Genomic DNA, 14439 nt, shown 5'->3' with positions numbered 1-14439 from the left:
TCACTAGATGGTCAATACCGAAATCATATTGATTATATTCTTTGCAGCCGAAGATGGAAAAGCTATTTACAGTCAGCAACAACAAGACCTGGAGCTGACTGTAGCTCAGATCATGAACTCCTTATTGCCAAATTCAGACTAAAATTGAAGAAAGTAGGGGAAACCACCAGACCATTCAGGTATGACCTAAATCATATCCCTTATGATTATACAGTGGAAGTGACAAATAGATTCAAGGGATTAGATCTGATAGACAAGAGTGCCTGAAGAACTATGGATGGAGGTTCATGTCATTGTACAGGAGACAGTGATCAAAACCATCCCCAACAAGAAGAAATGCAAAAAGGCAAAATGGTTGTCTGAGGAGGCCTTATAAATTGCTGAGAAAAGAAGAGAAGTGAAAGGCAAAGGAGAAAAGAAAAGATACACCCATTTGAATGCAGAGTTCTAAAGAATAGAAGGAGGAGAAACTATCAGGAAGAGAAAGCAAGAAAACAACCTCATTTAAAATCACATCAAAAATAAAATAAAATACCTAGAAATAAACTTAGCCAAGGGGGTAAAAGGCTTGTACTCCGAAAACTTTAGAATACTGAAGGAAATTGAACATGAAACCAAAAATTTGAAAGATATCCCATGTTCATGGACTGAAAGAATTAACATTGTTAAAATGTCCATACTATCCAAAGTATATAGAACAAATAATCCTAAAATTTATATGGAACTACAAAAGACCACAAATTGCAAAAGCAATCTTGTGAAAAAAAGAATAAAGCTGGAGGTATTATGGTCCCTAACTTAGACTATGCTACAAGGCTACCATAGTCAAAACAGCATGGTACTGGCACAAAAAACAGACACATAGATCAGTGGAACATAACAGGGATCCCTTGAGAAGGGAATGCTACCCACTCCAGTATTCTTGCCTGGGAAATCCGACGGACAAAGACGACCAGCAGGCTACAGTTCATGAAGTTGCAAAGAGTCAGACATGACTGAGCAACTAACACTTTCATAGTCGACTTACAATTTTTCAAGTGTACAGCGAAAAGATTCTTTTTTAGATTATTTTCCATTGTAGGTTATTAAAAGATATTGACTATGGCTCCTTGAGTTTTAAGTAGGTCCTTGTTGTTTATCTATTTTATATTTAATAGTGTGTATCTGTTAATCCCAAATTCTTAACTTATCCCCTTTGGTAACCATAAGTTTCTTTTCTATGTCTATGAGTCTACTTCTGTTTTGTAAACATATTATTTTGTGTCTTTTTTTAAAGATTCCACATATAAGTGGATGTATTATTTGCCTTTCTCTGTCTGACTTACTTCATTCAGTTTTATAATGTCTAGGCCCATCCATGTTGCTGCAAATGGCATCATTTCATTCTTTTTTCTGGCTAAATAATATTCCATTGTATATGCATACCACATCTTCTTTATCCATTCATCTGTCAATGGACATTTAGGTTGCTGCCATGTCTTGGCTATTGTAAACAGTGGTGCTATGAAAACTGAGATACCCTTATCTTTTCAAATTAGAGCTCTCAGCTTTTCTAGATCTATGTCCAGGATCTGGATTGCTGGATCATATGCACTCTGCTGTGCTTCCAGTCACTCAGTCATGTCCAGCTGTTTGCAACCCCATGGACTGTAGCCTGCCAGGCCCCTCTGTCCATGAGGATTCTCTAGGCAAGAACACAGGATTGGGTTTCCATGCCCTCCTCCAGGGGATCGTCCCAACTCAGGGATCAAACTCAGGTCTCCTGCATTGCAGGCAGATTCTTTAACGTCTGAGCCACCAGGGAAGCCCCAGAATACTGGAGTGGGTAGTCTATCCCTTCTCCAAGGGATCTTCACAAGCCAGGAATCAAACTGGGGTCTCCTGCATTGTAGGTGGATTCTGTACCAGCCGAGCTACCAGGGAAGCCCACTGGATCATACAGTAGTTCTATTTTTAGTTTTTTTTTTTTTTTTTCTTAAGGAACCTCCATACTGTTCTCCATAGTGTCTGTAGCAATTTACATTCCCACCATCAGTTTAGGGAGAGTTCCCTTTTCTCCACAGCATCTCTAGCATTAAATTTTTTTCTTTGAACTTTTTATTTTATATTGAGGTATAGCCGATTAACAACGTTGTGATAGTTTCAGATGAAAAATGAAGTGACTGAGCCATACATATACATGTACCCATTCTCCTCCAAACCCCACTCCCATCCAGGCTGCCACATAACATTGATGAACAGCTACATGTAAAAGAATGAAATTAGAACACATTCTCACACCATATACAAAAATAAACTCAAAAAGGATTAAAGACCTAAATGTAAAACCTGAAGCCATAACATAACACTCCTAGAAGAGAACAGGACACTCTTTGACATAAATTGCAGCAATATTTTCTTGCATCTGGACTCTTAAGGGAAAGGAAACAAAAGCAAAAACAAACAAATGTGACTGAATTATTGAAAACTTTCTGCTCAGAAAAAGAAACCACAGACAAAAAAAAAAAGACAGCCTACTGAATGGGTGAAAATATCTGCAAATGATATGACCAAAAACAGGTTAATATCCAAAATACAGAAACAGCTTATACAACTCAGTATTAAAATATCCAATTAAAAATGAAAATAAAACCTAAATAAACATTTTTCCAAAGAAGATATACAGATTACCAACAGCAATGTGAAAAGATGCTTGATGTCACTAATTATCAGAGAAATGCAAATCAAAACCACAGGATATCACCTCACACCTGTCAGGATGGCTATCATTAAAAAGTCTACAAGTGAGAGTGCTGGTGCGGATGTGGAGAAAACGAAACCCTAGTACATTATTAGTGGGAATGTAAATTGGTGCAGCCACTGTAGAAAATAGTATGGCTATTCCTTGAAAAACTAAAGCTAGAACTACCATATGAGTGAGCAATTCCACTCCTGGGTATATATCTGAAAAAAAAACCAAAAACATTATATCTGAAAAAACAAAAACAGTGAATCAAAAAGCTACATGCACCCTGATGTTCATAATAGCGTTATTTACAACAGTCAAGATACAAAAACAACCTAAGTGTCCATCAGCAGACAAATGGATAAAGAACATATGGGGGATGTACATACACACACACACATATATATATAATGAAATATTACTCAGCCATAAAAAAGAATGGGATTCTGCCATTTATGAAACTATGGATGGACCTGGAGTGTATTACAATTAATGAAAATTAATGAAATAAATTTTAAAAAGACAAATACTATATGATATCACTTAAATGTGAAATCTAAAAATAAAACAATTTAGTGAATATAACAAAAGAAAAATGGACTCACAGATATAGATGATAAACTAGTGTTTACCAGTGGAGAAAGGGAACAGTGAGGAGACAAGATGTGGCTCACATGGTAAAGAATCTGCCTGCAATGAGGGAGACCAGGGTTCGATCCCTGGGTCAGGAAGAACCTCTGGAGAAGGGAATGGCTGCTCTTTCCAGTATTCTTGCCTGGAGAATTCCATGGACAGAGGAGCCTGGTGGGCTACAGTCCATGGGGTCACAAAGAGTTGAACACAGCTGAGTGAACTAAGAGGTACAAACTACTGTGTATAAAATAAATAAGCAATAAGGATATACTGCACAGCACAGGGAAATATAGCCATTATTTTATAACTTTAAATGGAGCATAATCTATAAAAATATTGAATCACTATGCTGTATACATGAAACTAATATTGTAAATCACCTATATTTCAATTAAAAAGTGAAAAAAAATTACTAAAATTGCAAATTTCATTATAAACAAATTTTACAACAGTAAAATAAAAAACAAGGACAAAGTCAAGTATGTTTTCAACTCACACATTTGTACCTAGCAATTCCCTCTTATCTCTCATCAGTTTGCATCATTTGGTCAGTCTGCTGCAAATAAGGCTCAGAAACTTTGTTTTTATATGAGTACATGGAAAACCAAAAAATTGGGCCCAATTAGTAAGTAAGAAGCAGAGTCATTTTTGATACTTAAACCAGCTGAATCTATGATTTACTAAATTAACGAGGAATTCCTATCCCTTTCTGATGTAGAGCCAAAAGAATTCACCTAATGGATATATAGCTGTACATCTATAATTTCCTACTTTCCATTCATTTGTCTTGATTAGTGTCTAATCTGGAATCTTTTTGTCTATTGATTCATTCACTCGTTCAACCATCATAATGCACCTATGTGTGCGTACAAGACACACAAGGTACTGGAAGTACCAATCAGAAAAAGTGTCAACATTTAAAGAACCACCAATTACGCAGGAAAAGAGAGAGGCTGTCCAATAACTATGAAGGCCTAGACCGCTTCTCTGACTTCATGTCTCTACCCCCAAGGAGGGGTCACCTACCTTCACTCTCCAACACAGATCCTTTCGGTGCTGAGGTTCTTGGTCTTAAACCTCTCTTGTGTCCAATCCGGTTCAATCTAACCTTGTATGCAGTTCTTCATAAAAGCTTCCAAACTGGGATTTTAAATTTTGGATTTATCCATATTTATCTCTCCTAAAAACCTGACAGTAGATTCTTCTTCTTCCACGCCCCTCCTCCTCTACCTCTTCTTTCTTTCACTATTTTTGCCACGACTAACAGGAAACTCAAATATAAATTTAATTACAAAAAAGTACAGTAACTTCAGGAGCCTGAAAGTGAAAGTTGCTCAGTCGTGTCCGACTCTTTGCCATCCCATGTACTTTACAGTCCTTGGAATTCTCCAGGCCAGAATACTGGAGTGGGTAGCCTTTCCCTTCTCCAGGGGATCTTCCCAACCCAGGGACTGAACCCAGGTCTCCCACATTGCAGGCAGATTCTTTACCAGCTGAGCCACAAGGAAAGCCTAGGTATATATTAATTTGCATTTCCCCATACTTGTAGGCTTGAATTTTCCATTTCTATTTTAATATTCATATCTTATATTTATCTTTGATTGCAATATCCTCAAACTCTCTTCACACAGGTAAAATGTATAAACCTAACATATATTTAATAAACAAACCATTTGCAATGGTAAATAATAATAAAATAAAAGCTTCAGCTGTGACCATGTTCTTCCACTATCCCTATTACTTTCCAGTCCCCAATGTCCTAACTCTAACATAAATTCATTCCTTTATTTACTATATATGTATTTGTTTCAAATATTTTATTAAACCAGGCCCTGTGATAGGTGGCGCTAGTGATAAAGAATCAGCCTGCCAATGCAGGAGACATAACAGACTCGGGTTCGATCCCTGGGTCGGAAAGATTCCCTGGAGAAGGGGATAGCAACCTCCTCCAGTATTGTTACCTGGGAAATCCCAAGGACAGAGGGGCCTGGTGGGCTACAGTCCATAGGTTCATAAAGATTTGGACATCAAATATTTCACTAAGCCAGGCCCTGTGATACGTCTAAGAATACTATACTGCACAAAAGCAGCCACAGCCACTGCCCTCGTGCAGCTTAGTCTACAGAAGAGGCGGCACGCAGCAATCGAATATTGTCTCAAACGCAACACCCCTGTGAGTGGTCTCGGCCCTGGGAGAATCTGTAATTAGGGAGAGTGGGTCTATGCTGGGTTGACTGCAGTCAGGACTGTTTTGATACTAAAGGCTACATCCGCACATCCGTGCTATCAACAAACATACTGGTGGCAACTGTAATGGCAGTTGATCATTTATTAACTGCTTACTGTATGCTTGGTTTCCTTGACCTCCACCTGCCTCTAGGCATCCCAACAACCTACTGGCTGGGCATTCCCTGATTCTGAGCATTTCTGTGTAGTAGAAGAGAATCACTGACTGTTCTATTTTCTCTGCCTGATTTTCCTTTCATTACATGAAACACAGCCTACATCATAGAAGTATCCCATCCTGATAGACCTGACTGGTTTCCAGACCCAAATGTTTCTGATGTGGCCTGTCTTAATTACAATCCAACCTCCTTATCTACTGTAGGAATGCTGATTGTTGTTGTTGTTTAGTCACTAAGTTGTGTCTGACTCTTTGCAACCCCATGAGATGTATTCCCAGGTGGCACCAGTGGTAAAGAACCCGCCTTCCAACGCAGGAGACGTAAGAGACAAGGGTTGGATCCCTGGGTTGGGAAGATCCCCTGGAGGAGGGCATGGCAACCCACTCCAGTGTTCTTGCTTGGAGAATCCCATGGACTGAGGCAGCTGATGGGCTAAGTCCTTAGGGTCACAAAGAGTCAGACACGACTGAAGTGACTTAGCACACACAGCACAGAGCTGTATCCCACCAGGCTCCTCCGTTCATGGGATTTCCCAGGCAAGAATACTGGAGTGGGTTGCCATTTTCTTCTCCAGGAGATCTTCCTGACCCAGGGATCAAACCCACGTCTCCTGCATTGGCAGGAGGATTCTTTACCACTGTGCCACCAGAGAAGCCCAGGAATGCTGATGTGCGTTTTCAAAAAAAAAAAAACAACTTAAGATTTGTTTCTTCAAGTCAAATATTCTGGAGACATTCCTCTAGCTTGTCAACCCTAAAGTCTGATCTGTTAAAATTGGCAACTTCAACTTCAGTGCCGGTTTGTAAATACTGAATTTTCCAAGTAGCATAATGTACAGCTGCACCTGAAATGAAATTCAGATGGGCAGACAATCTCCTGCCAGAGAAGGCCGGTGGGAGAGACATAGGCACCCCTTTCACCCCCCACCCCGGGACCTGGATCTGATTGCCATAGAGAAAGGAGCTTCAGGTGTTGTGGGAGGGGCTCTTTGTGAGGAGAAACTTGTGAGGCAAGGATACAACAAAGCTACTTTAGAGAGGACATCACACTCTCTCTATTTTTGTGTACAACATCAACTTTGCTCCAGCTCAGAGAAACCTAAGGGAAAGGCATTCAGTATTCTGAAGAACTCAATGCCCCTGAATCCCAGGCAGGAAGCCATGATGACCCAGAGGACAAAGGCGGTTTAGAGACTTTCCAAAGAGATCACAGTTAGCAAGTAGCCATGACCACAAATTCTGGGTTCCTGACTGTCAGCCATTCCTCTCAATCTTCCAGGCCATTAGAACCCCAATTTTGTCCAATGGCAATGTACTCTGTGCAGGGGGAGAATCACAATTGGTTTAGTAACTTTACAGCCCTTTGAAAGTGATCATTATAGGTGTGGGTGTGAGACCTAGTTCCAGCCTAAGGAAAACCTAGTAGAAGCTTCTGAGAAATGTTTTCTTCTGGTTCAAATAAGGAAGGGACACACAGAGAAATGCTCCCTGCTGCTCCCTTTCTGCTTTGGCACATTTTCTACCATAAAGGAAGAAAACCGGGACGGAAAGCAAAGACAGGACCAAGGCTTAAGAGAGAGGGTATTACAGCAATCCATGTGGCACTGGATTCCTAGAGTCCTGATGTCACAGTGGTCAGGAAACTTGCCCTCCCCATTGTAGAATCAGGATTAATCATCTGTCCTATAACCCTCTGCCCTTTGCTGGCCAGGACACCACAAGAATAATGGGAGGGTCTGAGTGAGGTGCTCTGTTCTGCCACGACTGAGGCATGATACAATCCCTCATTGCAGGAGGGGTTCCCATTAACGGAAGCTGTATCCTTCCATAGCCATAAAGCAATAAACGGTACAGAAAGGAGCCATAAATTACTTCTAACTGCACTATCCCATCACAGCAGAACCAAGGCTCATCCAAATTAACAGACAGCAAATTTAAGGGATATATGCTGCTGCTGCTGCTGCTGCTAAGTCGCTTCAGTCGTGTCCGACTCTGTGCGACCCGATAGACGGCAGCCCACCAGGCTCCTCTGTCCACGGGATTCTCTAGGCAAAACACTGGAGTAGGTTGCCATTTCCTTCTCCGTGAAGGTATATATAGCTGTAACATTTTCTAAGCGATACTGAATTAGCCCTGAGAAGCAGCGACCCCGGGGCACAACCTCAGAGCCCTAGACCCAGCTCCAGAAGAGCGACTCAGTCACGGTGCGTAGTACAAAAGGCGAGTACAGCCCCTCTCGGAGTCTGCAACCCACTCTGATTGCTCACAGACTGTGATCAGAAAGGACACCCCTTACCAGCATACTGTGCAACTGGCCTCTTACATAATCACGTGGCCTATAACTGCTCCTTTATGGCTGCATTCTGCCTCAGCGAGCCCCGTCACCGTCTCTGCACGGTCCTGTCAACGATCTGACTGAGACAGTGGTGCCTCTTTGTGTCTGCAGTTGAGAACGACGTTGAGACCAACCGAAAACTCTAGCTGCCAGTGAAGGGTAATCTTGGTGGAGGACTCTATAGTCTTCTGTTCAGTAACTATGTAGAGTGTCATTGTGTTCAATATTAGGGTTTAAACTGGACCAGAGCAGAGAAACGTAATGCTCACATGGAGGGCACGGCCAGACACTCCTGCCAATGACAGAAGCAGCACAGGGTTTACATTTTCCTCCACTGGCTCAGTAGCTGAAAAAAGGCCTTTGCAGTTGGCTCCGGCATGCTTGTCACTGGAGTCTCTTCTAAAATACAAGATGTTCACTGTCTAATCCTCCTTACTTCCTTGGATCCTGGACACTGTTGCTTGGAAGGTATAATTATACTCATTTGAATATACAAGACCTAAAATCAGCTGGAAAAGTCTCTCCTTCAAATTTTCCAAAAAAAAAAAAAAACTAATTATATCACAGAAGCGAAAACATGGTAATTAAAATGACCATTATGTAGCAGGCGTCCTGTAATTATTGTTATTCATTCTGGCAACTGGGAGTTTGAAGATTTAAATTTTATTTTCTAAGCTATAAAAGCAATGTATTTACTTTACGGTTGATCATCAGGAATTAATTGTCACCCATTTCTTCAGAATGGTTTATTTCAGGACTACATCATTCTGCTTTATCCTTGTCATTCATTTTTTAAGGACGGTTTTCCTGTCTATTCTTCACAGGCTACATTGGCAAATACTCTTCCTGCTGGTGCCAATCACAGAACTCAATACAGAACCTCTTGAAGCTACTCACACTGTTCAAATACTTCTTTCTCATCTGAAACAGGAAAAAAAAATAATATCTCTACAGAATTGCTTGAAACCATCTGGGTAATTTTTAAATTCTTCAGTACTGACTGCTGTAATTATTATCAATTATTGCTAAACTACGTCTAAATCATAAGGTTTCATCTAATCACCAATCTATATAATAGTGTCATCTCCAGGACAAAACAATGTAATATAACATGTGTGAAAATAAAAATTTTTAAAGAAAATCATAGGAGAGGAAAGCAGCAATTTTACAAAATAGAAGGATTAAGACTAAGGAGAGAAGACTACGAAAAGCCGGAGAGAAAATAGGTGTTACTCTGTGTTATTGTTATAAATCCAGATATGATGCTGAGCATGCTATATGCATTAATCACACACTGAAGAACAATTCTAACAGCTATTTTTGTCTGCATTTTACAAATGGGGCATAGAGAGGTTGAGTAACTTGCTCCCACTCATTCAGGAATAGAACTGTAATCCATATCAGATTTCTTGATTCTAAAGATCAAAATAATCATTTTTTTAAATTCATATTAGCATGGTGTATCTTTCTCCATCTCTTTGCTCTTAATCTTTATCATTAAAGCATGTTTCTTAGAGACCCACTTTAGTTTGGTTGGTTGTCTTTTTTATCCACTGAGAATCTCAAACTTTTAACTGTTGCATTAAACAACCTGTATTTAAAGTGATTATTTACTTAGTTGGATTAGTATCAACCATCTCTGTAACTGTTTTCTATCTGTTGTATTTTTTCCTTTGATTCCTTTTCCCCCTATTTTTTTCTGCCTTATCAAATTTTAATTTGACATTTCTATGATTCCATTCTTATCTCCTTTCTCAGCATATCATTTATACTTCTTTCGAAAAAGTTTTGAAGGTTATCCTAGAGTCAAAAATATACATTTTTAAATAACCTAAGTCAACCTTCCAATAACCCAATATTGTTTCACATGCATTACACAAACCTTGTAAAAGAATAGCCCTAATTCTTCCCTTCCGTCCTTTGTAACATTCCTGTCATTTGTTTCATATATCCATACACTATAATCAACCAACAGATTGTTACATTATTGTTTTAAAGAAATCATTACCTTTTGAATTAAGAATAAGAAAAGCAAAAATATTTATTTTACCTTCATTTATTCTTGCTCTGACGTCCTTCCTTTCTCTAATGCAGATCCAAGTTTCTAACCTATACTATTAATATTTTTCTTCTGTCTGAAGAACTTTTTTAAACATTTCCTACAGAGCAGGTTTGATGGTAATGAAGTCTCTCAGTTTCTGTTTGTCTGAGAAAGTCCTTATTTCTTTTTCACTTTTGAAGAATAAAACTTTTAGATACAGAGCTCTAGCATGGTGGTCGTTTTCAACTCTGTAAAGATTTCACTACACTTTTCTTTCTTGCATGGTTTCTGATGAAAAGTCTGTTCTAATTTTTATCCTTTTTCTTTGAAAACCAGGGTGATTTTCCCCCTCTGGTTTCCTTGAAGCTTTTCTTTTTGGGTTTGATTTATTTGCTGTTTGAATGTGATATACTTAGGTGTAGGTTTTTTCATCTTTATTTTCTTTGGTGTTCTCTGAATTTCTTGGATTAGTGATTGGTGTCTGTCATTAATTTGGGGAAATTCTCAGTCATTATTATTTCAAACATTTCTTCTCTGTTCTCATTTTTTGGGAGGCTTACTTTTTTTTCTTCTTCTTCTCTTTTTGTTGGACTCCAAAATCACTGCAGATGGTGACTGCAGCCATGCAATTAAAAGACGTTTGCTCCTTGGAAGAAAAGCTATGACCAACCTAGACAGCATATTAAAGAGCAGAGACATTACTTTGCCAACAAAGGTCCATCTAGTCAAGGCTATGCTTTTTCCAGTAGTAATGTAGGGATGTGAGAGTTGGACTATAAAGAAAGCTGAACACTGAAGAATTGATGCTTTTGAACTGTGGTGTTGGAGAAGACTCTTGAGAGTCCCTTGGACTGCAAGGAGATTCAACCAGTCCATCCTGAAGGAGATCAGTCCTGAATATTCATTGCAAGGACTGATGCTAAAACTGAAACTCTAATACTCTGGCCACCTGATGTAAAGAACTGATTCAATGGAAAAGACCCTGATGCTTTGTAAAGATTAAGGCAGGAGGAGAAGGGGACAACAGAAGATGAGATGGTTGGGTGGCATCACCAACTCGATGGACATGAGTATGAGCAAGCTCCAGGAGTTGGTGATGGACAGGGAAGCCTGGCGTGCTGCAGTCCATGGGGTCACAAAGAGTCAGACACAACTGAGTGACTGAACTAACTGAAGTGACTTCTCTGTTCTCTCTTCCATCACCTTCCAATATTTCAATTAAGCTTATGTCGCACCTTTTGACACTGTCTCACGGGTTTTTTTTTTTTCTCTCTACATTTCAGCTTGAGTTTTCTATTGACTTACCTTCAATTTCACTGATTTTTACCCTCCACTGTCAAGTATACTGATGAGGCTGTCAAATCATTCTTGATCTGTGTTACAGTAGATTTTAGGTTTAGCATTTCCTTTCGACTCTTTCTTACCATTTCTCTCCCTCTGCCTATGTTGCCCATCTGTTTTTGCACACTATCTACTTTTACCATAAGAGCCCTTAACACATTAATCATTATTATTTTAAATTCTCCATCTAATAATTTCAGCATCTGGGGCATGTCTGAGTCTGGTACAATGATTGCTTTCTCTTCAGACTCTATTTTTCTTGCCTTTTGGCACACCTTGCAATTTTTTGATGAAAGCTGGACATGTAGTGTCAAGTAATAGGAACTGAAGATTTAAGTAGGCTGTTAGTGTCTGGATTTATGTTAAGCTGGCCAGGAGTTGGCATGTTTGCTGTAGCTATAAGCAACAGAGGTTTCAAACCCCTCTAGAGACCCTGTTTCTGTCTCCCCTCTTGGCTTCGGGACTTCTGTCTTTCTTTAATCCACTGTTGTGATATGGAGTATGTGGTGTGGTGTTAGGTCAGACGTGAGGGAGGGCGATTGTCTACAGTGTTTAAATTATGTCTCCATCTTTCAGCAGGCCTGTGAGTCAAGCCTTCTAAGTGTTTCTCCCTCCTCAAATGGTATAACTTCCCCCCCTCACCCTCAATACCTACTCCCTTCACCAGCTGAAACATTCCCAATCTATTTCCTTGAGCCCTTTCCTCCTGTTGACTATGTATTTTGTTCCCCATTCCCCAACGGCTCAAGCAGTAAAGAATTCGCCTGCAAAGCAGGAGACATAGGAGATGTGGGTTCAATCCATGGGTTGGGAAGACTCCTGGAGGAAGAAATGGCAACCCACTCCAGTATTCTTGCCTGGAGAATACCATGGACAGAGGATCCTGGGGCTGGGGGCGGTGGACGGTGTGGGGGGGGGCAGTCTCTTGTCAAAGAGTAAGACACAACTGAACACGTGCACGTGACATGACTTAGATGAGACAAGAAGAATGAGGACAGTTCAAGGGAGTAGGGAGAGTTAACCTTAACCCTGTACTGGCAAAGCCCTTTCCCCTGGAGAAAACACCCATGTTGTAAGAAGTCTCAAGGCATATTTCATAATGGTTACTTTTCCCCTCTCCCTGCCAGGGTCACCAGATCTTTCACAAGGCTGGGCTCCAGGCGTTTCTCACTCTGAAGCTAGTCCACTCAGCCTGCAGCAATCTGTCAAAATTTCCACGTTAGTGTTCCTACCCGTTTACAAGCCCAGTGGCTTCTGCTCCAGGTAAGCAGCTCTCAGCCACTGTATGTCTCTGGGTGCTCCCGACTCTACAGATTCTGGGTAGTAGTCTGCCCTACAACCTCAGTTCTCCGACGGGTCCAATCAGAGTAGATGATGTTTCAGTTTGTCCAGGTTTTTCTTGTTGCAAGGATGGGAGTGACAACTTTCAAACTCCTTATACATCAGGGCCTAAACTGGAAGGAATCATCCTTTTTGGTTAAGGGCAGTTTGGTGAGAATCTAGTAAAGAATCAAGTTTGATGCATCAGACATAGCCACAGTCAAAAGAAGTAAGGTCCTTTGAGAAACTTTATTATTTATTTCAGGCATCTAAGTTCTATCTGTAAGTAATGGAAACCAATCAAAGTTTCCAGATTTCTTTTCCACTTTTACTCATGACTTTACCACAAACACTAGTCCATTAATACTCTTCATGGAAAAAACAAAAAGATATGTTACCAAAAAGTGAAAATAAAGGCTCAGGAAAAGTCCTGCATTAAAAGTCTCATGTTTGCTGTTATTTGCCACAAAGTTTACCAGATTTATTGACTATGGAATCCTTTTATTCCTTTCATACTACCTATTGGCATCTATGATAGACAGAATAATGATGCTCCAAAGTCACATCCTAATCCCCTATCTTTTGAGTATGTTACCTCATTTTGCATTTTGTGATTGAAAGTGAAAGTGAAAGTTGCTCAGTCGTGTCTGACTCATTGCAACCCCATAGATTATACAGTCCATGGAATTCTCCAGGCCAGACTACTGAGTTAGGTAACCTTTCCTTTCTCCAGGGTATCTTCCCAACCCAGGGATCGAACCCAGGTCTCCCGCATTGGAAGCAGATTCTTTACCAGCCGAGCCACAAGGGAAGCCCAAGAATACTGGAGTGGGTAGGCAATCCCTTCTCCAGCGGATCTTCCCGACCCAGGAATTGAACCAGGGTCTCCTGCATTGCAGGTGGATTCTTTACCAGCTGAGCTCTCAGGGAAGCCTATATTGTGATTAAGTTAAGGATACTGAGATAGAGAAATAATCCAGCATCATCTAGATAGGCCCACTATAATCACAAGGGCTCCTGAGGGAGGCAGGAAGAGTCAGAAACAGAGGGCAATGCTACCGTGGTAGCAGAGAGAGATTTGAATGTGCCATGCTGCAGGATTTAAAGATGAAGGAAGAGACAGCAAGCCAAGGAACAACGGCAGCCTCTAGAAATGAAAAAAGGCAAGAAACAAATACTCTCCTGAAGTCTCAGAAGGAAACAGTCCTCCTGGCACCTTTAGTGTAGAGAGACTGAGTCTGGACTCCTGACTTCCAGAACTGTAAGATAATACATGCAGGTGGTTTTAAGCCATATTTGTTCCAGCAACAATGGGATACTACCACAATACCCTATTATGTCAGTTTTCTGGGAAATGCTATGCTATAGGCAAGGCACGCTGTAGGCATCATGACAGACCCAAAGAGAAACAAGTACTGTCTATGCACTAAGTAAGCCTACAGATTAGCAGAGTACACAGAAGTGTAAAGAACTAATATAGGACAGAATATAAAAGAAAAAATCCACTTCATAAAGATACTAAAGAGAGAGATTACCTTTTACCAGTTATATGTAAGGAATTTTACAAGCATTTATTCAACTCTTTCTGTAAGATAGGCAGAGTACCAGGCAAGATAGCTACAGAGATGAATAGGAAATGG

The 14439-nt window shown here is 40.2% G+C and overlaps 1 long non-coding RNA gene across 13 annotated transcripts in view; it reads right to left on the bottom strand.

Annotated features, from left to right (window-relative positions):
• The window catches only part of LOC145513671 (uncharacterized), a 793767-nt gene that overhangs the window by 536307 nt on the left and 243021 nt on the right, over nucleotides 1–14439 (bottom strand). The window contains exons 4-5 of one of the 13 annotated variants that reach the window (XR_014059662.1): nucleotides 10148–10808; nucleotides 8086–9018 (exon numbers count right to left, since the gene is read on the bottom strand). The exons of 11 other annotated variants lie outside the window; for them this stretch is intronic. This is a non-coding gene — a long non-coding RNA (uncharacterized LOC145513671). The remainder of the gene's footprint in view (nucleotides 1–8085; nucleotides 9019–10147; nucleotides 10809–14439) is intronic. One more of the 13 variants, XR_014059674.1, reaches the window with a different exon arrangement.

This window comes from Giraffa tippelskirchi, chromosome 7, assembly GCF_054371585.1.
Source record: "Giraffa tippelskirchi isolate mGirTip1 chromosome 7, T2T-mGirTip1v1.2.pri, whole genome shotgun sequence".
Taxonomy (NCBI): domain Eukaryota; kingdom Metazoa; phylum Chordata; class Mammalia; order Artiodactyla; family Giraffidae; genus Giraffa; species Giraffa tippelskirchi.
This window is presented reverse-complemented; position numbering and strand designations above follow the sequence as displayed.